Source organism: Symsagittifera roscoffensis, chromosome 1 (genome assembly GCF_963678635.1).
Source record: "Symsagittifera roscoffensis chromosome 1, txSymRosc1.1, whole genome shotgun sequence".
NCBI classification, from domain to species: domain Eukaryota; kingdom Metazoa; phylum Xenacoelomorpha; order Acoela; family Convolutidae; genus Symsagittifera; species Symsagittifera roscoffensis.
The window spans coordinates 34,043,612-34,069,992 of NC_087062.1; the positions used below are offsets into that span (position 1 = coordinate 34,043,612).

A 26,381-nucleotide genomic window follows, 5' to 3' on the forward strand; every position below is an offset into this window, starting at 1 on the left:
TTCAAGCAGTCCTCCATTTCCTTCAATGTCTCGAGGGCCACCCACCACGTCCGGGAGGTGTTCCTCGTCTTGTTCCTCTCCAATGGATCACTCGTCACTTGCTTGCCCGTAGCCTGGTGTGCCTTCGAGATCCATTCTTTGCCGACATCTACTTCCCATGTCTGTCCGTTCGTTGAACCTCTCTTTACGTTTATCTTCTGAGGCTTGAAGTCTTCCTCCGATGTCGAACTGGTGGAAACCTCTATTTCCCTCTCTACTTCAAGTGGTCTTCTGAGCTCCGAGCTGCTCTTGTATGCCGCCGTCTTGCATCGAGCCAAAACCATGGGCGCCGTCTCTCACAAGTTTCCTTCCGAAACAGCATCCACTGAAGGACTACCCAATCCCTCCACTTCTCTCTTCCTCTTGCGGGTGTTCACATCTCTGCTTGAGGGTGTTGTGGCTATCATCACTGATTCGATCTCTCTGTCTACCCCCAATCCTTCCAACTCTTGCCTCCCCCTGCTCGAGCCTTAAGGATATTAGTACTTTTAATCATATTACTAGTCCCAACCTTATCTCTTTTTATATCATCAACTATTTTATCTACAGTTTTTTGTTTCAGAGTAGAGCTGTCCTCACATTTTTTCTTCTCTAGTCTTCGATCGTGAATTCCTCAGCTCTACCAGCTTGCTCAGCAGCTCTTTTCTCGCCTTCTCATCCAGACCCGTTCCTATCAGAAGCGGTTCTCCAAATCTTACGACTGTGTCCCACAGTTCCTCCTTGAATTTGTCCAGCGTCGTCTCGCTGCCCACTTCTTGATTGAATTCTTCCAAGAACTCCTGCCAAGCATCGTCCTTCAGGGACCCCAGGAACATGTCCCTGTTCCCTTCGAAAGTGTTTTTTTCCCTTTCCTCCGAGCTCAAGAGTATCATCCCCATATTGAAGGTCTCATTTGCCAATGGCAATTCCAGATTCTTCCGGGGGGACGGATTCAGAGGTGGGGTGGCAGTATCTGCCCAATTCTCCTCGCTCAAGTCTTTCAACAGCTCTTGAGTGGTGAGCTCCTCCCCTGATGGCCCTGGTTCAGGCGTATTCCCCACTTCCATGTCTTCACCGGCTTCACTGAGAGTTTCATCCATACTCTCTTCTTCTGACTCATGTCTCCTTCTCTCGAGAATTCTTTTAAACCGGTCCTCAACGGGTCCACTCCTCTTGTCTCCAGGCGTGTCCACTGACAGTGGTGATGGTGTCGTAGGGTCCAATTTCTTGTATTCCGTCAGGGCTACGTGCAGTTGACCTGCTGCATCTAGTTCTTTTCCCTCCTGTCTCATTTCCACCTGTTCTAAGCCATAGGGTGCCCTGTACTTTCTCGTTGCAAATTTCATGTCGTCCACCAATGCGACGTGCCCCTCCATCATGATCATCCTGCCATCATCCCAAATGGGCAGCATGTTCTCAAGTCCCTCCTGCTCAAGAGCTCTCAAGACCTTTCGCACCTCATATCCGGGGGGCTGCGAACCTCTCATCTTTTTCGCTTGCGTCGTCCACGAATTTACCTTCGCCTCGCTAGTATGGAAGTAGACCGCCGCCGTGTAGCCGATGAACAGGGGGTCCCAGCCATCAGTGAAATACTTCTGCATTTCCTCCGTCGTCATCCTCGCCATTATGGAGGGAACTACCAAGGGGCTGTTCATTCCCAAGGTCATCCTCCTGACTATCGGGAACTCAGGCATGGTGGCTGGGAGGATCTCTTTCTCCATTATGGCCTCCAGCTCCCTCTTGACCAGCGCAAAGCATTCCTTCCAAGCAGGAATCCTCAAGATCTCTCGTCCGTCTGCCGTCAATGGGTTGAAGTTCCAAAACTTGGGATACGTTTCGATGGGGCCCTCTCGCTTGCCTCCCATTCTACATTGCATTTGCCCCCTGAAGTTGTACACTATCAGCTCGGCATCTTTCACTTTTCCAAAGAGTACCGTTTTGCTCATTCGCGCTCTGAGCACCTCCTGCTGACACCAATTGAGCGCCCTCCCATCCAGTATGCTGATGAGACTCAAGTGCGTCACAGAGTGACGATACGTTGTCACCAGGGGATCTGGGAATGCGTACGTCACTGCTGGACCATAAATGCAGGTCACCACCTCCTCTAGACCCCGGATTATCCCCATAGGGTCCGACCTCATTGCCAGGCATAGGTCCGTCAACAGAGGCGTCCCCCTATTCATCTTCTTCCATTCTTCTTTCGAGGTCGGATTCTCATCTTCACCTGTCATGTGCCGATTCTGCATCATGAGGTATTGCACTAACAACGTCTTCAACCCTGCGGCACACTTGTAGAAGTAGGTTTCAATGCTCGAATGAACTCTCCCCATAGACAGAGGCTCTCCATATTCCATCAATTGATGAAACGACACCAATTCCCCATGGGTCAAGAGTAATAGAGCCAGATACCCATCAACTCGAAGTGTCTCTACTCCTCGACTAAACATGTATGCTGGGCCCATGTTGAACAAGTATCTGGGGTAGACCAGGTACAAAGCCAAGTGCAGGCTGATGGGTATGCCCAGTATCTCCTGCACGAAGGCTCCAAAGATAGTCGCCGTGGTGCCGAACATTCCTGCCATGAATTCCTTTTCCCAGCAAGGACTCAAGAACTTGAGAATCTCATGATCCCTCCTAGTCCTCAGCTCACCCTTGGCGTGCTCTCTCCAGAACCCTCCAATCGTCACTTCATTGGCGGCCGAGACGAATCTAGCCACCGTCATGTCTCTTACTTCGGCCAGCTCCAGTTGTTTCTCCAGAAAACTCCAGACTTGTTTCACGAGGGGTGGTGCTTCCTCCCTCGTCTTATTCGTAGCGTTCTCCAGCCTTGGTGTCAAAAATGGCCACCAGCCATTCTCTTGCGTCAAGCGATATTTCATCGATTCTAATTGCTTTTCCGTCTCGGCCACATTTCTTCTCTCGTTACTAGGACCTCTAGACTTGCTGGTGGAATTTGTGATCTTCACATCCATGCTCCGAAACCACAAGCTGGCCGTCAATTGGCTTATCGCCGGGTGATTGTCCGCGATGACTGGGCTGAACTTAAGTTGCCTGGCAAAGTTCGATATCTCTAGCAAGAGCACCTCGTCTAATACGATCAGGATGCCGGCTAGTCCATAAAAGCCACTCAGTGCATGAGATATGTCCGCCCATGCCGCCGCCAATTCTGACTTGCGAAGCCTCAGGTTCGATGGCTCCAACTCCCGATTGGGGGCTGCCATTAGAATCCGCCATTCGTTCCCCTCTGCTATTAGGATCAAGACCGCGTACACGAATTGTAGGGCGGGTGGCATATTCGCGTATCCAGGGGATGTGGTGAACACCACCTTCGTCTTGGATCCAAATCTCGAGACAACATTCTCCTGCACTTCATTCATCGCTGCAAACAACGCCTGAATGGCTTCCCATATCTTCCTCGATGTCGGAATTTCATTGCCCTTTAGCTGCTCAAGAAGTCCCATCGCGTGCAGGTGATCATTCATTCCTGCAAACAATAGCAACTCAGGCTCACAGGGCATCTCCGACTTTATTGCCACCACCAGAGTTAACATCTGGTTTAATTCAGCTCCTGGCAAAGAGTATATCAGAGTCTCCGGCCAGAACAACTTAGGAGACGTTCCTTCGAAGTCCGACCCTGCCACAATGACTACTCTCGCGGCGGCTGGATCTGCTCTATCATAAACTGCCAGGGTTTTGGCCAGCTGGGTGCTGCCACAGGGCTTCCCGTACCTGGGATCTTCCGCCAACTTCGAGCCTTCGTAAGCGGCATCTGGCAACTCCATTCCCCCCGGATTGAGTAGCTTGTCCACCACTTTCAACTGCGCCGGTGTCGCCAATCTGATCCTGGCGATGCTTGTTCGGTGTTTGGGGGGTTCTACTATGAGTCCAGGACTCCCCAACAGCTTGAGAGGTCTGTAGTTAATGGGTCCCATGATCGCTTTTGTGGGAATTCCGGTCAGATCTGCGGTCTCCATCAATTTCGTTCTCGAGAAGTGTGCCTCATGAGCTTTCAACCAGTCCACGCAATGATGTCTGTTTAAATCCTCGTGCGACACTCGTTCAATCCCCAGGGTCTCCGCCAATTCTCGCCTGCATTCCAAACCCTCTACGTCCAGTTCTTTCACCTTCTCAGGATATCTCAAGCGAGCGGTCTCCATAGATCTCTTTTCCCGCTTGTTCTCTGCCACTACCACTGAGGATATCGCCGAGCCTGGAGGTGTTGATGACGTCACCTCCTCAGACTCCATTGGCGTGACACTCTGCAATCTGGTCTGGTTGCTCCTCGAACTGTCTCTAGTGTCAACTCTCGTTCCCAAGCGACCAGACAAGGCCCTTGAGGCAAGGAATGGTGGGTTCGGGGGTGGTCCTAATGTGAATTGGGCTGTCTCTAGCAGGTCCGCCTCTAGCGTGTTTATGTGTTCTTGGAAGACGTCGTTCAGCCACTCCGCTCCCCTTGGTCTATCGAAATGGATTCCATCATTGGAGGTGTCTTCAGGGAATCCCTTTTTCTCCATGCGCTCCGCTACGTCCAACAGTCTGACAGGGAGCACACTTTTCCGGTGGATATCTCGGATCACCTTGTTTAGGTTCCGCACCTTCTCGTTCATCTCCAAGGCGTGCTGGTCAAACATCATGTTGTAGGGGACGGTACATACCGTCAACAGGATGGGGTCCATCTGGATCCTCAGCTCCTCAAGAAGGCAGCTCATCTTGTCGTGCAGCCTCGTTATTTTCCTCGCTTCTCCACTTGATACATCGTTAGTCCCGATCATCAAGGTCACCGTGTACACTTTAGTCATCCCTAGCATCTCAAGCGTCGCCAACATCTGTGGCGTGGCAGCTCCAGCGAAACTCAAGATTCCTGTCTGCCAGTGCGACTGGATCCGGGTCAACACCCGCACCAGGCTGTCCCCTATGATCAGGTGGACCGCACCTTCTGGCACGCGGGGTGGCGCAAGATACTCCACCCAGGCTGCATCATGAAAGCAGTCCCTCCTGGCTTTCTGTTCCGCACTCCAATCCAGCCGATTGTGCCTGTGGTACCTCTTCTCTGTATTTTTCTTATAACTCGAGATCACGACGCTCCTGACCGGCTGTTCCCTCCAAGTCGGGGGAAGCTCCGGTCTTGCCGAACTTTCACGACTTTTCTGCCGTAATTTCTCGCCCAGCTCTTTCAGACGCGATGAGCCGCCGCTCACCTGACTGTCACTCGAGGTCGAGGTTGGGGTATATCCAGGCAGCACCACATCCATCAGCGGGCGTACGGGTTGCGTCTCTAGGCTACGCAAGGAAGACGTTGCGTCATTCGGTATCCAGACTTCCAACCCTTCACTCATGTGTTCCCGGGCCTCACGGTCAAGGTTGAACCGTGCTCTTGCTCTGGGGACTTCATCCACCTCCATGCGTGACTCTGGTCTCGAGCTGGTAACCACTCGCTCCTTCGGCCTGGCTCCCTTCTGTGCGTCAAGTTCGCGTTGTCGTTGTTCTATTCTCTCCAACTCCGACTTCAGATGTTCACAATTCGCGGAATTCTCCCGCACCCTTAGCTCCTGTTGATGTTCAGCCTTTAGCATCTCAAGCAACCTCAGAGTCTGATCTCGTTCGTTGACCGCCTGGTCCCTTTCCAGCTGAACCTTCTCCCGATCCAGCTTTGCCTGATCCCGATCGATGTTCGCCTTATTCCTTTCCTTCTGCGTCTTCTCGAGCTCTTTCTTTAGAACACCAAGATCCGGATACGCCTCGGTCGTCTGTTGTGCTCGCGTCATCGATAGCACCTTACTCGAGCTCTGGCCTGTAGATCTTGCGGTTGGCCTAGTTGGTAGTGGGAATTCCCCTGCGCCATATTCGGTATTGTTACTCAGGCCAGGATTCCTTGCCAAGTCAAAGCCCCTTACTCCTCCATCCACATTCCAAGACAACCATCTGGTCTGATCTTGGTTTGATATACCCTCAGTGGTGTAGCCGATCATCAAGACAGCCTCCGTCGCAGACTCCCTGCATTCACCCTGGTCTTCCAACTGGAGGATGGCATTCAGCATTACCGCCATTCTCTCGTCAATCTGGGTATAGTCCAGGTCCCTCAGGCGTCTGTACAGCTCATCATCAAGAGTAGGCTTCTTCAGGGCCGCGGGCATGGATTTCCAGAATCTGTCTGCCATTCTTTGTGACTTCGGGATGTATACAGGTATATGTTAACCAGCTCAAGAATTACCTTACCGACTCAAGTATTACCCAACTCAAGAATTCTCTAGAAATGTTCCCTTGCAAACACTTGCTGTAGGTGTCGATTATCGCGAGTTCAATCAAGATTTCTCTTTCTGTCTCTCGCTTGAGTGTAGTTGGATTTTCAACTTTGTTTTTCAAACTTGATCTGAAAACAGAAACCACATTAAGACCTAACATGTCATGCTCCTAACCTAGAAACCCCCCCCCTTTTACCAGTATGGTTACAATCTTATCATTTTCATTCTATTTAAAACGATTCAATTGGAATTTCCTTAAAAGCATGCAGATTCATTTTATGTTTTAGCACCGTTAATTCTTTTTAAAATTTAATTGTCATGCCAATCACGTCTTAAGATCCCTTTACCTGTGCCGCACCCCAGTATCTAACTCAAGACTCCTCCCTCACACCCAACTCGAGACCCCCGTGTCCCCAACTCAGGCGATGCTCAAGTAGTATTTTTTGTGCAGATACACCATTATCTCAGTTTCCGCAAAGACTACATGTAGGATAGCGTACAATTCCCTCGAGCTCAGTTTGCCCCTGTTTGGGTCATACACCGGCATTGAGACCTCCGTTATTCCTCTTTCAGTCATGAAGTCTCGTAGTCTTGTTAGTGCCAACATCACGTGTTCGGGATCAATTGTGTTCCTGTCATTGACCCTCGTCACTAGGAAGCACAGATATTTGCCAGCGACTTGTGCTACTGATGGTGGAAGCGCTGCCATCCCTCCTAGTCCTGGTCTCTGTCTGAACAGAAACTCCACGTTCTGGTACTCTCTTCTGAAGTCAGCTTCCAATCTTGATTTGAAACTCATGTCCGCCGTGATGCAGATCGCGCTAGTCCTGTTTGACAGGATGAAGTCACTATCCGTTATCATGATGTTCTCCGAGTACTCATTGGGTATTTCAAATTTCGTTTTGAAATTCCGACCTATGGTAGGCTCCGGCTCTTCTTCTTCCAGTTCCAATTCGCTTGTTTCTCTCACTTCCTTGAGCTTCTTTATCATCAAATTTTCGGTGTGGGTAAGTCCTACCTCCACTCCCCGGACAAAAATATTTATCGACGTCCCCGTCGATGTTGTCGGGTCTGAATTGTCCTGAGGAATGTCCAGTGGCCTGTCTGTTGCCGTCCATCCGAAAAGAGGGTCCTCTGTCTTCATGTAATTTGCCGCTGATACATCGACTTGTTGAATGCTTTGTCCTTCGTGGCTCTCGTCTTTGACATCGCGCATCCACTCTAGTATCCTCAAGTTCGTGTTCTCCCTCCTCTCTATCTCACTCTGCTCGAGATCCGTCTCTAATTCCGGCGTCAAGTGGTCTTCCTGCGGATAGTGTCCACCATCGTCAATGACCTGCCATTCCTCTCCGGCTTCCAGTTCGCCTGCGCTCAGTAGTTCCTCGCCCAATTTGTCTGGCTGTATCTTATCGATCAAGAAGTCATCCCCGTACCTGTTGTACCTGGTGCGTTTACGATTGCCAGTCCTGGTTTCCGGTGGTGTCGGTCGATCCGGCTCCACCCACTTCGGCACCTCATCTTGCTCCGGGTCGTTCCAGTCTTCTTCTACAAATGATCCTGCATCAGACTCCCCTCCTATCTTTTCGTTGTCGTCCAAACTCAAGTTCCCATTACCATCATTTTTCTCTCTGGTGCCTTTTTCATTCACTTCACACGCTGGCTCTACCACCAGGTACTCGAGACCCTCCATGTCCTTCGGTATGCACCAATCCTCTGGGGACGGGACGTGAGGCTTCAGATTTTCATAATGTGCCGCTCGCCCAGTACTCAAGCGATAGAACCGTCCTTGTTGATGAACCTCCGTTATCATGAATGGTCCCCTCCACTTCTTGAGTAGTTTCTTTGTTCCCTTGGGCGGTATGACATTTTGGAAGACCCACACGTATTGGCCCACTTCATATGGCTTTGCTCGTAATATTTTTTCGTCATATTTCCTGCGTTGCCTCATTTGCGCTTGCGCCGTGTTCCTCCTGCATAGCTCGTTCAACTCCTGTTGTCTTTTGATCGCTTCTTTCACGTATGCCTGAGGCGACGTCCTTTTCCCTTCGTATTCCGGGTAAAAGAATGTCAGAGGCATTGCTCTCTCCCTGCCCGTCAACATCATGAAAGGACTGATGCCCGTCGTTGAGTGCTGTGTACTGTTGTAGGCTCCTACTACCTGTGGCAGGTATTTGTCCCAGTCCGTCATGTATCTTGAGCAGTACACCCTTAACATGTTGACCAGTGTCCTGTTCTGTCTCTCTACCAACCCATTGGTCTGTGGATGATAGGTCGTCGAGTGTGCTTGAGCAATGTGCGATCTCTTCATCAATTCTTTTGTCAAGTCCCCCACGAAAGCTTTGCCGTTGTCCGACTGGAAAGTCATTGGACAACCATACCGCGATATCCAATGCGTTATCAAATGATCACATGTCTCTTCGGCCGAGGCTGTCTGGCACGGAACCGCTTCCGCCAACTTTGTGAAGTGATCTATTATAACCAGTATCTGGTTATATCCCGACTCTGTCATGCAGATTTTTTGATGGTCTATCTGCACCACTTCATTGAACTCTGAGCTCTCAACGGACTTGAGGGGAAACTTCATCTTCCTTGGGTCTTTTACCTGGAGACATGCCAGGCAGGCATTCACCCATCTCTCGCAAGCTTTTCTCATTCCTGGCCAATCAAACCTGTGAAGTATCCTTTGTTGTACTTTGTCTATCCCCTGGTGGCCCATCTGGTCGTGTGATCTGAAGAGCACCTCCGTCTGGTACAATTGTGGTAGTATGATGAGGTTGTGTTTGTGTAATATCTTTTCCTCATCTCTCCTCTTGCACGCTACCACCCCATCAGCTGTGTCATAAAGTAAGTCTTTCTTTTCTTTGTAGAACTGGCTCAAGATCTTGTAGCTGTCTTCCTCAAGTTCCCCCTTCTCCTTGACCCCCGACTGGATCCATTTGGAGAGGTTACTTGTCATTTTGTCATTCTTCTGGGCTCTTATTAGGTCTGACAGCCTATATCTCGCCTTAACATGCTCCTTTAGCGCCATGATCTGTCCATTCATCTCACCAGGGTTGTGGATGTCATCACTCAGTTTCACACATATCAGCCTTTTCACGATTTTCATATCATCTTCTGGCACCAGATTCGTTCTGATGTTTGAGTTGCATGATAGTTCCCTGAATGGTTTCCTTGCAACCGCAATTTTCTCAAGTTCCTCACCACCTCGCATCTCCTGTATGTCCATGTTGTATGTTCCTGAAGATGGATCCGTCTGTAACTCCCTGTCGTGGTGCATTGTCTTCTCTTCCGCCAATATCATGCACAGACTGTCTTGGTTTTCGCTGCTCTCATCCGAGTCTTCATCCCATCCTTCACGCTCCCCGGACAATTTTCCTTCTCTGGTTCCTTCATCCGTGAACCTGGAACACTCCCCAGACTCTTGACCTAGTCCCAGGTGTTCAGTATCTTCTTTGAACGTCACTTTCTTTTTCCTGACCTTGGTCTGCTCCAGAACGTCTTCGGGGATTTTGTCAACTAGTGACCGCACGACATCTTTGCTGTCAGTGACGCTTCCTCTTGATGAGTTAGTATCGTTCACTGTCTCTTTTCTCCGAAGTATAGTGACTTCCGGTTCCTCTTTACCCTTCTCTTGGATCACGGGCTTATCATCTGATAGTTTCTCGAGCAACCTCATTAAGTCATCATCTATCTTTGCAGTTCCTGCTTCCACCTGGTTAAGATCATAGCCTTTTGCCTTGAGCGTCTCCTTCACGATCTTCGACTTGAGTATAATCTCAATCGGAATTCTCTTGCTCTTCTTCAAGATGGTCTTCTCTGGAAGCTCTTTAGGCAATTCAGGATGATCTTCTATCGGTTTGCCTGACTTGTTCAGCCATCTCGTGAGTGGAAGACTGTCGTACGTTTCCTTGTCCATGAAGGAGAAGCCATCTTTGATTTCAGGTCTGTCTGCCTCTCTTTGCTCTTGTCTCTCATAGAACTCCGTCTTCTTACTCAAGCTGTCGGCATTCTGATGTTTATCTCGTGTTCTATGCTCAATTATCATGTTGTATCCATCCAGGCGAACTATCCACCTCCCAATGTAACTTTGGTCCATTGAGTACGTTTTCAGCCAGCTCAGTGCTCGATTGTCGACTCGCAACTTGAATGGCTCACTGCCCAGGTATGCCCTGTATTTCTCGACAAAGGTAACCACTGCAAACATCTCTGCTTTTGGTGCTCCGTACTCCATTTCCGTGTCACTCAGGACTTTGCTCCCGTACGCTATTGGTCTCAAGACTGTCTTCCCATTCCATTCTTGTTCTTGGTGGAGAATCCCAGAAATCGCGACTACCGACGCATCCGTGTCCAGCACGTACATCCCTTTCTCAGTCGGCATACCCAGTACTGGTGCCTCACATAGCTCTTTCTTTGTTCTCTGGAATGACTCTTCTGCTGCGTTGTTCCACGTGAACTTCTTGCCCTTGTGTCTCATTAATTGTTGCATCGGGTATACCTTGTCTGCATAGCCTTTGATGAACTCTCTATAATAGTTAGCGAAACCCAGGAAGCTCATCAACTGGTGCTCTGTCTTCGGTGATTTCCAGGTCAGGACTGCTTCCACGGCGTCCGTATCAGGTCTAATTCCGTGCTTGTCTACCATCCTGCCCAAGTATTTTTTTGAGTCCTTGAGTATCTCGCACTTTGATGGATTACACTTTAGCCCCGACCTCTTCATGCATGCAAACACTTCGTCAAGTCTCTCAATGTGGTCTTCCAGTGTTGGCGTCGCTATTACCACGTCATCCACGTAGCACATTACCAGGTTGCCATACTTCTTCGTTACGCCTATCAGCGCGTGTGCCATCAACCGCTGAAACGTGGCTGTGCCATTGCAAAGTCCAAACGGCATCCGTTTCCATTGAAACAGACCCAACTCGCAGGCAAACCCTGTCTTGTCCCTGTCCTGCTTCCTTAGTGGTACTTGCCAAAAGGCCGAGCCTAAATCCAGAGTCGTAAAAAATTTTGCATCACCTAACTTCGAGAGGCTCTCATCAATCCTAGGTATGGGATAGGCATCCTTCACCGTGACGGAGTTCAGGTATCGAAAGTCACAACAAAACCTCAACTGGTCGCCTTTCTGTTTGGCCATCACTACTCCACACGCCCACGGTGACTTGGATGGTTCTATCATGTCATACTCTAGTAACGTCTCGATCTCTTTTCTACACGCGTCCGATTTGTGTGGGGTCATGCGCCTCGCCCCCTCCCTGTGTGGTACCGCGTTTTCCTCAAGTTCTATTTCATGCTCAACGAAATTACAACACCCGATATCCGCCTTATGCCTCGAAAAAACTTCCTAGTTCCGCTCTAGTACGTCCTTGATGGCTTCGAGCTGTTCATCTTTCAGTTTGCCCCTCAAATGTTCAATCTCCGGCAGAACCGGTTTTTCATTTTGCATTTCATCTAGTGTGGGTCGCTCTGGAAAGTTCGAACAGCTCGACAGCCCATCATCCGTTTCTGACTTAAGTGATTTAATAAGACCTGAAGAATCTTTTATTTTCTGCAATCGTCTCAAGATACAAATTTTGTCCTTATGATTGGGACAATCAACAACTTCATTTTGTTTTGAGTTCTCAATCGTTTCATATCGAGTTTTAACCGGTAAAGCATATCCCAGTTTCCTCCCTCTCTGTATCGTGATCGGTATATCAAGGGTATTCAACAAGACACTGACGCAGAGGCCGCTCTTCGTTATCGAGAAGGATCTTCCTAAAACAGCAGCACTTTGACTATTAGGGTTCGGAACTACACACACTTGCTTGTTGTCACTTAGTTCATTGTAATTTTTCATCCTCAAGCCTACGATTGCCGCTTCATTCGCTTTTAGCCTCAGCCTCCTACTCAAGAATACCGGTGCTTTGTTTTCATTTGCCATTATTAAATTTACCGGTTTGATTGCGTACCTCCTATCCGGGTTCCGTATCCTGAACATTGCGTTATTTAGGTCAATCGTTACGTCGAAATTCCTGATGAAGTCTCTGCCCAAAATGAATTGGTCAGATTCATCTAGGTTTTCTACCACGATAAAGCTCATCCACAGGTTACGTTCCCCCAAATTGAGGGCTATTATCGGCGTCCTGCCCAGCACCCGAAGGGCCCCTTTGTTTGCAGCTGACAGCCGTATTCTCGAGTCTATCAAGTCACCTTTGTCAAAGCCCATCCTTTCCCAAGTTTCGATTGGTATGACGCTCAAGACTGCTCCCGTATCAAGTAACCCACGCAACTGAGTCTTTTTGCCATTTATATCTAGCACGTGCCCTGTCACATCTGCCTCCGTCCCGATGTGCATTGCATCTTCTTCAAGCATGGCGCAGTGTCCAATCGATCTCACTTTCAATTCTTCTTTCCCTACGTAGATTTGCCCAATTAGGTCTTCGTCACATGTTATCATTGTCTTGGTATAGATGTTTATTCCATCTATATTTGGCATCACCTCGTGTGGACCATAAGCTTCAGTATACCTGTTGTCAACACGGACCGACTTGCTGCCCCCTCTCGTGAGTAGTGCTCTCAGCGCTCTAGAAGTCGTTTGTGGGCTTATACAACTCAAGTAATCTGCGTACACGTCAATGTGCATTATTGTCTGGTCGCTCGGTTCACTCAAGTTTCTGGTTACCTCGTGGCCGCCCACTGTGATTATCGACATTATTCTCGCCCCAATTTTCGATATGACGAATGGCTTTCCCGTCACCATTTTTACAGTGTTACAATTCCCGGTTTTTGTTGAGCCCGGTACAGCCTCTGGTGTTGGGTTCGATCCGGTTAATGCTTCGTTAAAATTCTGTCTTTCGATCTCCAGCTTCAGTCGTTGCTCTATTTCTTTCGCAGCCAGATCCTGTTTCACTTTGGCAATTGCTTCCGTTGCCGCTTTCTCATAGTTTATCTCTAGAGAGTTCCTGGCCGCGGACTCTATCGCACCATTAACATGTGTTACAGCTTTCACTGTTTTCGTCGGCAATTCCGTGCTTAGTGCTCCTAAGTTCCTAGATTCAATCTCGTTTTGTCTATTCCGCTGATTCTGCACTGCCGCTAATGCCAACTTATGTTTGGGGTGACTCTGGTCCTTGACCGCTTCCCAGAACAAGGAACAATCCATTCTGAAGTGCCCCTCCTGGTTACAGAAGAAGCATCTTGCGCCTATCTTGATGATTAAGCCACTATAGTACTCGTGTTCCTCCATCTGGCTCATGTTTTGCCGTTGTCCGACTGGAAAGTCATTGGACAACCATACCGCGATATCCAATGCGTTATCAAATGATCACATGTCTCTTCGGCCGAGGCTGTCTGGCACGGAACCGCTTCCGCCAACTTTGTGAAGTGATCTATTATAACCAGTATCTGGTTATATCCCGACTCTGTCGTGCAGATTTTTTGATGGTCTATCTGCACCACTTCATTGAACTCTGAGCTCTCAACGGACTTGAGGGGAAACTTCATCTTCCTTGGGTCTTTTACCTGGAGACATGCCAGGCAGGCATTCACCCATCTCTCGCAAGCTTTTCTCATTCCTGGCCAATCAAACCTGTGAAGTATCCTTTGTTGTACTTTGTCTATCCCCTGGTGGCCCATCTGGTCGTGTGATCTGAAGAGCACCTCCGTCTGGTACAATTGTGGTAGTATGATGAGGTTGTGTTTGTGTAATATCTTTTCCTCATCTCTCCTCTTGCACGCTACCACCCCATCAGCTGTGTCATAAAGTAAGTCTTTCTTTTCTTTGTAGAACTGGCTCAAGATCTTGTAGCTGTCTTCCTCAAGTTCCCCCTTCTCCTTGACCCCCGACTGGATCCATTTGGAGAGGTTACTTGTCATTTTGTCATTCTTCTGGGCTCTTATTAGGTCTGACAGCCTATATCTCGCCTTAACATGCTCCTTTAGCGCCATGATCTGTCCATTCATCTCACCAGGGTTGTGGATGTCATCACTCAGTTTCACACATATCAGCCTTTTCACGATTTTCATATCATCTTCTGGCACCAGATTCGTTCTGATGTTTGAGTTGCATGATAGTTCCCTGAATGGTTTCCTTGCAACCGCAATTTTCTCAAGTTCCTCACCACCTCGCATCTCCTGTATGTCCATGTTGTATGTTCCTGAAGATGGATCCGTCTGTAACTCCCTGTCGTGGTGCCTTGTCTTCTCTTCCGCCAATATCATGCACAGACTGTCTTGGTTTTCGCTGCTCTCATCCGAGTCTTCATCCCATCCTTCACGCTCCCCGGACAATTTTCCTTCTCTGGTTCCTTCATCCGTGAACCTGGAACACTCCCCAGACTCTTGACCTAGTCCCAGGTGTTCAGTATCTTCTTTGAACGTCACTTTCTTTTTCCTGACCTTGGTCTGCTCCAGAACGTCTTCGGGGATTTTGTCAACTAGTGACCGCACGACATCTTTGCTGTCAGTGACGCTTCCTCTTGATGAGTTAGTATCGTTCACTGTCTCTTTTCTCCGAAGTATAGTGACTTCCGGTTCCTCTTTACCCTTCTCTTGGATCACGGGCTTATCATCTGATAGTTTCTCGAGCAACCTCATTAAGTCATCATCTATCTTTGCAGTTCCTGCTTCCACCTGGTTAAGATCATAGCCTTTTGCCTTGAGCGTCTCCTTCACGATCTTCGACTTGAGTATAATCTCAATCGGAATTCTCTTGCTCTTCTTCAAGATGGTCTTCTCTGGAAGCTCTTTAGGCAATTCAGGATGATCTTCTATCGGTTTGCCTGACTTGTTCAGCCATCTCGTGAGTGGAAGACTGTCGTACGTTTCCTTGTCCATGAAGGAGAAGCCATCTTTGATTTCAGGTCTGTCTGCCTCTCTTTGCTCTTGTCTCTCATAGAACTCCGTCTTCTTACTCAAGCTGTCGGCATTCTGATGTTTATCTCGTGTTCTATGCTCAATTATCATGTTGTATCCATCCAGGCGAACTATCCACCTCCCAATGTAACTTTGGTCCATTGAGTACGTTTTCAGCCAGCTCAGTGCTCGATTGTCGACTCGCAACTTGAATGGCTCACTGCCCAGGTATGCCCTGTATTTCTCGACAAAGGTAACCACCGCAAACATCTCTGCTTTTGGTGCTCCGTACTTCATTTCCGTGTCACTCAGGACTTTGCTCCCGTACGCTATTGGTCTCAAGACTGTCTTCCCATTCCATTCTTGTTCTTGGTGGAGAATCCCAGAAATCGCGACTACCGACGCATCCGTGTCCAGCACGTACATCCCTTTCTCAGTCGGCATACCCAGTACTGGTGCCTCACATAGCTCTTTCTTTGTTCTCTGGAATGACTCTTCTGCTGCGTTGTTCCACGTGAACTTCTTGCCCTTGTGTCTCATTAATTGTTGCATCGGGTATACCTTGTCTGCATAGCCTTTGATGAACTCTCTATAATAGTTAGCGAAACCCAGGAAGCTCATCAACTGGTGCTCTGTCTTCGGTGATTTCCAGGTCAGGACTGCTTCCACGGCGTCCGTATCAGGTCTAATTCCGTGCTTGTCTACCATCCTGCCCAAGTATTTTTTTGAGTCCTTGAGTATCTCGCACTTTGATGGATTACACTTTAGCCCCGACCTCTTCATGCATGCAAACACTTCGTCAAGTCTCTCAATGTGGTCTTCCAGGGTTGGCGTCGCTATTACCACGTCATCCACGTAGCACATTACCAGGTTGCCATACTTCTTCGTTACGCCTATCAGCGCGTGTGCCATCAACCGCTGAAACGTGGCTGTGGCATTGCAAAGTCCAAACGGCATCCGTTTCCATTGAAACAGACCCAACTCGCAGGCAAACCCTGTCTTGTCCCTGTCCTGCTTCCTTAGTGGTACTTGCCAAAAGGCCGAGCCTAAATCCAGAGTCGTAAAAAATTTTGCATCACCTAACTTCGAGAGGCTCTCATCAATCCTAGGTATGGGATAGGCATCCTTCACCGTGACGGAGTTCAGGTATCGAAAGTCACAACAAAACCTCAACTGGTCGCCTTTCTGTTTGGCCATCACTACTCCACACGCCCACGGTGACTTGGATGGTTCTATCATGTCATACTCTAGTAACGTCTCGATCTCTTTTCTACACGCGTCCGATTTGTGTGGGGTCATGCGCCTCGCCCCCTCCCTGTGTGGTACCGCGTTTTCCTCAAGTTCTATTTCATGCTCAACGAAATTACAACACCCGATATCCGCCTTATGCCTCGAAAAAACTTCCTAGTTCCGCTCTAGTACGTCCTTGATGGCTTCGAGCTGTTCATCTTTCAGTTTGCCCCTCAAATGTTCAATCTCCGGCAGAACCGGTTTTTCATTTTGCATTTCATCTAGTGTGGGTCGCTCTGGAAAGTTCGAACAGCTCGACAGCCCATCATCCGTTTCTGACTTAAGTGATTTAATAAGACCTGAAGAATCTTTTATTTTCTGCAATCGTCTCAAGATACAAATTTTGTCCTTATGATTGGGACAATCAACAACTTCATTTTGTTTTGAGTTCTCAATCGTTTCATATCGAGTTTTAACCGGTAAAGCATATCCCAGTTTCCTCCCTCTCTGTATCGTGATCGGTATATCAAGGGTATTCAACAAGACACTGACGCAGAGGCCGCTCTTCGTTATCGAGAAGGATCTTCCTAAAACAGCAGCACTTTGACTATTAGGGTTCGGAACTACACACACTTGCTTGTTGTCACTTAGTTCATTGTAATTTTTCATCCTCAAGCCTACGATTGCCGCTTCATTCGCTTTTAGCCTCACCCTCCCACTCAAGAATACCGGTGCTTTGTTTTCATTTGCCATTATTAAATTTACCGGTTTGATTGCGTACCTCCTATCCGGGTTCCGTATCCTGAACATTGCGTTATTTAGGTCAATCGTTACGTCGAAATTCCTGATGAAGTCTCTGCCCAAAATGAATTGGTCAGATTCATCTAGGTTTTCTACCACGATAAAGCTCATCCACAGGTTACGTTCCCCCAAATTGAGGGCTATTATCGGCGTCCTGCCCAGCACCCGAAGGGCCCCTTTGTTTGCAGCTGACAGCCGTATTCTCGAGTCTATCAAGTCACCTTTGTCAAAGCCCATCCTTTCCCAAGTTTCGATTGGTATGACGCTCAAGACTGCTCCCGTATCAAGTAACCCACGCAACTGAGTCTTTTTGCCACTTATATCTAGCACGTGCCCTGTCACATCTGCCTCCGTCCCGATGTGCATTGCATCTTCTTCAAGCATGGCGCAGTGTCCAATCGATCTCACTTTCAACTCTTCTTTCCCTACGTAGATTTGACCAATTAGGTCTTCGTCACATGTTATCATTGTCTTGGTATAGATGTTTATTCCATCTATATTTGGCATCACCTCGTGTTGACCATAAGCTTCAGTATACCTGTTGTCAACACGGACCGACTTGCTGCCCCCTCTCGTGAGTAGTGCTCTCAGCGCTCTAGAAGTCGTTTGTGGGCTTATACAACTCAAGTAATCTGCGTACACGTCAATGTGCATTATTGTCTGGTCGCTCGGTTCACTCAAGTTTCTGGTTACCTCGTGGCCGCCCACTGTGATTATCGACATTATTCTCGCCCCAATTTTCGATATGACGAATGGCTTTCCCGTCACCATTTTTACAGTGTTACAATTCCCGGTTTTTGTTGAGCCCGGTACAGCCTCTGGTGTTGGGTTCGATCCGGTTAATGCTTCGTTAAAATTCTGTCTTTCGATCTCCAGCTTCAGTCGTTGCTCTATTTCTTTCGCAGCCAGATCCTGTTTCACTTTGGCAATTGCTTCCGTTGCCGCTTTCTCATAGTTTATCTCTAGAGAGTTCCTGGCCGCGGACTCTATCGCACCATTAACATGTGTTACAGCTTTCACTGTTTTCGTCGGCAATTCCGTGCTTAGTGCTCCTAAGTTCCTAGATTCAATCTCGTTTTGTCTATTCCGCTGATTCTGCACTGCCGCTAATGCCAACTTATGTTTGGGGTGACTCTGGTCCTTGACCGCTTCCCAGAACAAGGAACAATCCATTCTGAAGTGCCCCTCCTGGTTACAGAAGAAGCATCTTGCGCCTATCTTGATGATTAAGCCACTATAGTACTCGTGTTCCTCCATCTGGCTCATGTTTTGCCGTTGTCCGACTGGAAAGTCATTGGACAACCATACCGCGATATCCAATGCGTTATCAAATGATCACATGTCTCTTCGGCCGAGGCTGTCTGGCACGGAACCGCTTCCGCCAACTTTGTGAAGTGATCTATTATAACCAGTATCTGGTTATATCCCGACTCTGTCGTGCAGATTTTTTGATGGTCTATCTGCACCACTTCATTGAACTCTGAGCTCTCAACGGACTTGAGGGGAAACTTCATCTTCCTTGGGTCTTTTACCTGGAGACATGCCAGGCAGGCATTCACCCATCTCTCGCAAGCTTTTCTCATTCCTGGCCAATCAAACCTGTGAAGTATCCTTTGTTGTACTTTGTCTATCCCCTGGTGGCCCATCTGGTCGTGTGATCTGAAGAGCACCTCCGTCTGGTACAATTGTGGTAGTATGATGAGGTTGTGTTTGTGTAATATCTTTTCCTCATCTCTCCTCTTGCACGCTACCACCCCATCAGCTGTGTCATAAAGTAAGTCTTTCTTTTCTTTGTAGAACTGGCTCAAGATCTTGTAGCTGTCTTCCTCAAGTTCCCCCTTCTCCTTGACCCCCGACTGGATCCATTTGGAGAGGTTACTTGTCATTTTGTCATTCTTCTGGGCTCTTATTAGGTCTGACAGCCTATATCTCGCCTTAACATGCTCCTTTAGCGCCATGATCTGTCCATTCATCTCACCAGGGTTGTGGATGTCATCACTCAGTTTCACACATATCAGCCTTTTCACGATTTTCATATCATCTTCTGGCACCAGATTCGTTCTGATGTTTGAGTTGCATGATAGTTCCCTGAATGGTTTCCTTGCAACCGCAATTTTCTCAAGTTCCTCACCACCTCGCATCTCCTGTATGTCCATGTTGTATGTTCCTGAAGATGGATCCGTCTGTAACTCCCTGTCGTGGTGCCTTGTCTTCTCTTCCGCCAATATCATGCACAGACTGTCTTGGTTTTCGCTGCTCTCATCCGAGTCTTCATCCCATCCTTCACGCTCCCCGGACAATTTTCCTTCTCTGGTTCCTTCATCCGTGAACCTGGAACACTCCCCAGACTCTTGACCTAGTCCCAGGTGTTCAGTATCTTCTTTGAACGTCACTTTCTTTTTCCTGACCTTGGTCTGCTCCAGAACGTCTTCGGGGATTTTGTCAACTAGTGACCGCACGACATCTTTGCTGTCAGTGACGCTTCCTCTTGATGAGTTAGTATCGTTCACTGTCTCTTTTCTCCGAAGTATAGTGACTTCCGGTTCCTCTTTACCCTTCTCTTGGATCACGGGCTTATCATCTGATAGTTTCTCGAGCAACCTCATTAAGTCATCATCTATCTTTGCAGTTCCTGCTTCCACCTGGTTAAGATCATAGCCTTTTGCCTTGAGCGTCTCCTTCACGATCTTCGACTTGAGTATAATCTCAATCGGAATTCTCTTGCTCTTCTTCAAGATGGTCTTCTCTGGAAGCTCTTTAGGCAATTCAGGATGATCTTCTATCGGTTTGCCTGACTTGTTCAGCCATCTCGTGAGTGGAAGACTGTCGTACGTTTCCTTGTCCATGAAGGAGAAGCCATCTTTGATTTCAGGTCTGTCTGCCTCTCTTTGCTCTTGTCTCTCATAGAACTCCGTCTTCTTACTCAAGCTGTCGGCATTCTGATGTTTATCTCGTGTTCTATGCTCAATTATCATGTTGTATCCATCCAGGCGAACTATCCACCTCCCAATGTAACTTTGGTCCATTGAGTACGTTTTCAGCCAGCTCAGTGCTCGATTGTCGACTCGCAACTTGAATGGCTCACTGCCCAGGTATGCCCTGTATTTCTCGACAAAGGTAACCACCGCAAACATCTCTGCTTTTGGTGCTCCGTACTTCATTTCCGTGTCACTCAGGACTTTGCTCCCGTACGCTATTGGTCTCAAGACTGTCTTCCCATTCCATTCTTGTTCTTGGTGGAGAATCCCAGAAATCGCGACTACCGACGCATCCGTGTCCAGCACGTACATCCCTTTCTCAGTCGGCATACCCAGTACTGGTGCCTCACATAGCTCTTTCTTTGTTCTCTGGAATGACTCTTCTGCTGCGTTGTTCCACGTGAACTTCTTGCCCTTGTGTCTCATTAATTGTTGCATCGGGTATACCTTGTCTGCATAGCCTTTGATGAACTCTCTATAATAGTTAGCGAAACCCAGGAAGCTCATCAACTGGTGCTCTGTCTTCGGTGATTTCCAGGTCAGGACTGCTTCCACGGCGTCCGTATCAGGTCTAATTCCGTGCTTGTCTACCATCCTGCCCAAGTATTTTTTTGAGTCCTTGAGTATCTCGCACTTTGATGGATTACACTTTAGCCCCGACCTCTTCATGCATGCAAACACTTCGTCAAGTCTCTCAATGTGGTCTTCCAGTGTTGGCGTCGCTATTACCACGTCATCCACGTAGCACATTACCAGGTTGCCATACTTCTTCGTTACGCCTATCAGCGCGTGTGCCATCAACCGCTGAAACGTGGCTGTGCCATTGCAAAGTCCAAACGGCATCCGTTTCCATTGAAACAGACCCAACTCGCAGGCAAACCCTGTCTTGTCCCTGTCCTGCTTCCTTAGTGGTACTTGCCAAAAGGCCGAGCCTAAATCCAGAGTCGTAAAAAATTTTGCATCACCTAACTTCGAGAGGCTCTCATCAATCCTAGGTATGGGATAGGCATCCTTCACCGTGACGGAGTTCAGGTATCGAAAGTCACAACAAAACCTCAACTGGTCGCCTTTCTGTTTGGCCATCACTACTCCACACGCCCACGGTGACTTGGATGGTTCTATCATGTCATACTCTAGTAACGTCTCGATCTCTTTTCTACACGCGTCCGATTTGTGTGGGGTCATGCGCCTCGCCCCCTCCCTGTGTGGTACCGCGTTTTCCTCAAGTTCTATTTCATGCTCAACGAAATTACAACACCCGATATCCGCCTTATGCCTCGAAAAAACTTCCTAGTTCCGCTCTAGTACGTCCTTGATGGCTTCGAGCTGTTCATCTTTCAGTTTGCCCCTCAAATGTTCAATCTCCGGCAGAACCGGTTTTTCATTTTGCATTTCATCTAGTGTGGGTCGCTCTGGAAAGTTCGAACAGCTCGACAGCCCATCATCCGTTTCTGACTTAAGTGATTTAATAAGACCTGAAGAATCTTTTATTTTCTGCAATCGTCTCAAGATACAAATTTTGTCCTTATGATTGGGACAATCAACAACTTCATTTTGTTTTGAGTTCTCAATCGTTTCATATCGAGTTTTAACCGGTAAAGCATATCCCAGTTTCCTCCCTCTCTGTATCGTGATCGGTATATCAAGGGTATTCAACAAGACACTGACGCAGAGGCCGCTCTTCGTTATCGAGAAGGATCTTCCTAAAACAGCAGCACTTTGACTATTAGGGTTCGGAACTACACACACTTGCTTGTTGTCACTTAGTTCATTGTAATTTTTCATCCTCAAGCCTACGATTGCCGCTTCATTCGCTTTTAGCCTCACCCTCCCACTCAAGAATACCGGTGCTTTGTTTTCATTTGCCATTATTAAATTTACCGGTTTGATTGCGTACCTCCTATCCGGGTTCCGTATCCTGAACATTGCGTTATTTAGGTCAATCGTTACGTCGAAATTCCTGATGAAGTCTCTGCCCAAAATGAATTGGTCAGATTCATCTAGGTTTTCTACCACGATAAAGCTCATCCACAGGTTACGTTCCCCCAAATTGAGGGCTATTATCGGCGTCCTGCCCAGCACCCGAAGGGCCCCTTTGTTTGCAGCTGACAGCCGTATTCTCGAGTCTATCAAGTCACCTTTGTCAAAGCCCATCCTTTCCCAAGTTTCGATTGGTATGACGCTCAAGACTGCTCCCGTATCAAGTAACCCACGCAACTGAGTCTTTTTGCCACTTATATCTAGCACGTGCCCTGTCACATCTGCCTCCGTCCCGATGTGCATTGCATCTTCTTCAAGCATGGCGCAGTGTCCAATCGATCTCACTTTCAACTCTTCTTTCCCTACGTAGATTTGCCCAATTAGGTCTTCGTCACATGTTATCATTGTCTTGGTATAGATGTTTATTCCATCTATATTTGGCATCACCTCGTGTGGACCATAAGCTTCAGTATACCTGTTGTCAACACGGACCGACTTGCTGCCCCCTCTCGTGAGTAGTGCTCTCAGCGCTCTAGAAGTCGTTTGTGGGCTTATACAACTCAAGTAATCTGCGTACACGTCAATGTGCATTATTGTCTGGTCGCTCGGTTCGCTCAAGTTTCTGGTTACCTCGTGGCCGCCCACTGTGATTATCGACATTATTCTCGCCCCAATTTTCGATATGACGAATGGCTTTCCCGTCACCATTTTTACAGTGTTACAATTCCCGGTTTTTGTTGAGCCCGGTACAGCCTCTGGTGTTGGGTTCGATCCGGTTAATGCTTCGTTAAAATTCTGTCTTTCGATCTCCAGCTTCAGTCGTTGCTCTATTTCTTTCGCAGCCAGATCCTGTTTCACTTTGGCAATTGCTTCCGTTGCCGCTTTCTCATAGTTTATCTCTAGAGAGTTCCTGGCCGCGGACTCTATCGCACCATTAACATGTGTTACAGCTTTCACTGTTTTCGTCGGCAATTCCGTGCTTAGTGCTCCTAAGTTCCTAGATTCAATCTCGTTTTGTCTATTCCGCTGATTCTGCACTGCCGCTAATGCCAACTTATGTTTGGGGTGACTCTGGTCCTTGACCGCTTCCCAGAACAAGGGACAATCCATTCTGAAGTGCCCCTCCTGGTTACAGAAGAAGCATCTTGCGCCTATCTTGATGATTAAGCCACTATAGTACTCGTGTTCCTCCATCTGGCTCATGTTTTGCCGTTGTCCGACTGGAAAGTCATTGGACAACCATACCGCGATATCCAATGCGTTATCAAATGATCACATGTCTCTTCGGCCGAGGCTGTCTGGCACGGAACCGCTTCCGCCAACTTTGTGAAGTGATCTATTATAACCAGTATCTGGTTATATCCCGACTCTGTCGTGCAGATTTTTTGATGGTCTATCTGCACCACTTCATTGAACTCTGAGCTCTCAACGGACTTGAGGGGAAACTTCATCTTCCTTGGGTCTTTTACCTGGAGACATGCCAGGCAGGCATTCACCCATCTCTCGCAAGCTTTTCTCATTCCTGGCCAATCAAACCTGTGAAGTATCCTTTGTTGTACTTTGTCTATCCCCTGGTGGCCCATCTGGTCGTGTGATCTGAAGAGCACCTCCGTCTGGTACAATTGTGGTAGTATGATGAGGTTGTGTTTGTGTAATATCTTTTCCTCATCTCTCCTCTTGCACGCTACCACCCCATCAGCTGTGTCATAAAGTAAGTCTTTCTTTTCTTTGTAGAACTGGCTCAAGATCTTGTAGCTGTCTTCCTCAAGTTCCCCCTTCTCCTTGACCCCCGACTGGATCCATTTGGAGAGGTTACTTGTCATTTTGTCATTCTTCTGGGCTCTTATTAGGTCTGACAGCCTATATCTCGCCTTAACATGCTCCTTTAGCGCCATGATCTGTCCATTCATCTCACCAGGGTTGTGGATGTCATCACTCAGTTTCACACATATCAGCCTTTTCACGATTTTCATATCATCTTCTGGCACCAGATTCGTTCTGATGTTTGAGTTGCATGATAGTTCCCTGAATGGTTTCCTTGCAACCGCAATTTTCTCAAGTTCCTCACCACCTCGCATCTCCTGTATGTCCATGTTGTATGTTCCTGAAGATGGATCCGTCTGTAACTCCCTGTCGTGGTGCCTTGTCTTCTCTTCCGCCAATATCATGCACAGACTGTCTTGGTTTTCGCTGCTCTCATCCGAGTCTTCATCCCATCCTTCACGCTCCCCGGACAATTTTCCTTCTCTGGTTCCTTCATCCGTGAACCTGGAACACTCCCCAGACTCTTGACCTAGTCCCAGGTGTTCAGTATCTTCTTTGAACGTCACTTTCTTTTTCCTGACCTTGGTCTGCTCCAGAACGTCTTCGGGGATTTTGTCAACTAGTGACCGCACGACATCTTTGCTGTCAGTGACGCTTCCTCTTGATGAGTTAGTATCGTTCACTGTCTCTTTTCTCCGAAGTATAGTGACTTCCGGTTCCTCTTTACCCTTCTCTTGGATCACGGGCTTATCATCTGATAGTTTCTCGAGCAACCTCATTAAGTCATCATCTATCTTTGCAGTTCCTGCTTCCACCTGGTTAAGATCATAGCCTTTTGCCTTGAGCGTCTCCTTCACGATCTTCGACTTGAGTATAATCTCAATCGGAATTCTCTTGCTCTTCTTCAAGATGGTCTTCTCTGGAAGCTCTTTAGGCAATTCAGGATGATCTTCTATCGGTTTGCCTGACTTGTTCAGCCATCTCGTGAGTGGAAGACTGTCGTACGTTTCCTTGTCCATGAAGGAGAAGCCATCTTTGATTTCAGGTCTGTCTGCCTCTCTTTGCTCTTGTCTCTCATAGAACTCCGTCTTCTTACTCAAGCTGTCGGCATTCTGATGTTTATCTCGTGTTCTATGCTCAATTATCATGTTGTATCCATCCAGGCGAACTATCCACCTCCCAATGTAACTTTGGTCCATTGAGTACGTTTTCAGCCAGCTCAGTGCTCGATTGTCGACTCGCAACTTGAATGGCTCACTGCCCAGGTATGCCCTGTATTTCTCGACAAAGGTAACCACCGCAAACATCTCTGCTTTTGGTGCTCCGTTCTTCATTTCCGTGTCACTCAGGACTTTGCTCCCGTACGCTATTGGTCTCAAGACTGTCTTCCCATTCCATTCTTGTTCTTGGTGGAGAATCCCAGAAATCGCGACTACCGACGCATCCGTGTCCAGCACGTACATCCCTTTCTCAGTCGGCATACCCAGTACTGGTGCCTCACATAGCTCTTTCTTTGTTCTCTGGAATGACTCTTCTGCTGCGTTGTTCCACGTGAACTTCTTGCCCTTGTGTCTCATTAATTGTTGCATCGGGTATACCTTGTCTGCATAGCCTTTGATGAACTCTCTATAATAGTTAGCGAAACCCAGGAAGCTCATCAACTGGTGCTCTGTCTTCGGTGATTTCCAGGTCAGGACTGCTTCCACGGCGTCCGTATCAGGTCTAATGCCGTGCTTGTCTACCATCCTGCCCAAGTATTTTTTTGAGTCCTTGAGTATCTCGCACTTTGATGGATTACACTTTAGCCCCGACCTCTTCATGCATGCAAACACTTCGTCAAGTCTCTCAATGTGGTCTTCCAGTGTTGGCGTCGCTATTACCACGTCATCCACGTAGCACATTACCAGGTTGCCATACTTCTTCGTTACGCCTATCAGCGCGTGTGCCATCAACCGCTGAAACGTGGCTGTGGCATTGCAAAGTCCAAACGGCATCCGTTTCCATTGAAACAGACCCAACTCGCAGGCAAACCCTGTCTTGTCCCTGTCCTGCTTCCTTAGTGGTACTTGCCAAAAGGCCGAGCCTAAATCCAGAGTCGTAAAAAATTTTGCATCACCTAACTTCGAGAGGCTCTCATCAATCCTAGGTATGGGATAGGCATCCTTCACCGTGACGGAGTTCAGGTATCGAAAGTCACAACAAAACCTCAACTGGTCGCCTTTCTGTTTGGCCATCACTACTCCACACGCCCACGGTGACTTGGATGGTTCTATCATGTCATACTCTAGTAACGTCTCGATCTCTTTTCTACACGCGTCCGATTTGTGTGGGGTCATGCGCCTCGCCCCCTCCCTGTGTGGTACCGCGTTTTCCTCAAGTTCTATTTCATGCTCAACGAAATTACAACACCCGATATCCGCCTTATGCCTCGAAAAAACTTCCTAGTTCCGCTCTAGTACGTCCTTGATGGCTTCGAGCTGTTCATCTTTCAGTTTGCCCCTCAAATGTTCAATCTCCGGCAGAACCGGTTTTTCATTTT

The 26,381-nt window shown here is 48.0% G+C and overlaps 1 protein-coding gene across 1 annotated transcript in view; it reads right to left on the reverse strand.

Annotated features, from left to right (window-relative positions):
• Positions 1-11,775, reverse strand: part of LOC134843213 (sorting nexin-6-like) — a 187,107-nt gene extending 175,332 nt beyond the window's left edge. The window contains exon 1 of the mRNA XM_063859593.1: positions 11,772-11,775. The gene's annotated coding sequence lies outside the window, so the exon portion shown is untranslated. The remainder of the gene's footprint in view (positions 1-11,771) is intronic.
• Positions 11,776-26,381: the final 14,606 nt, after the last annotated feature.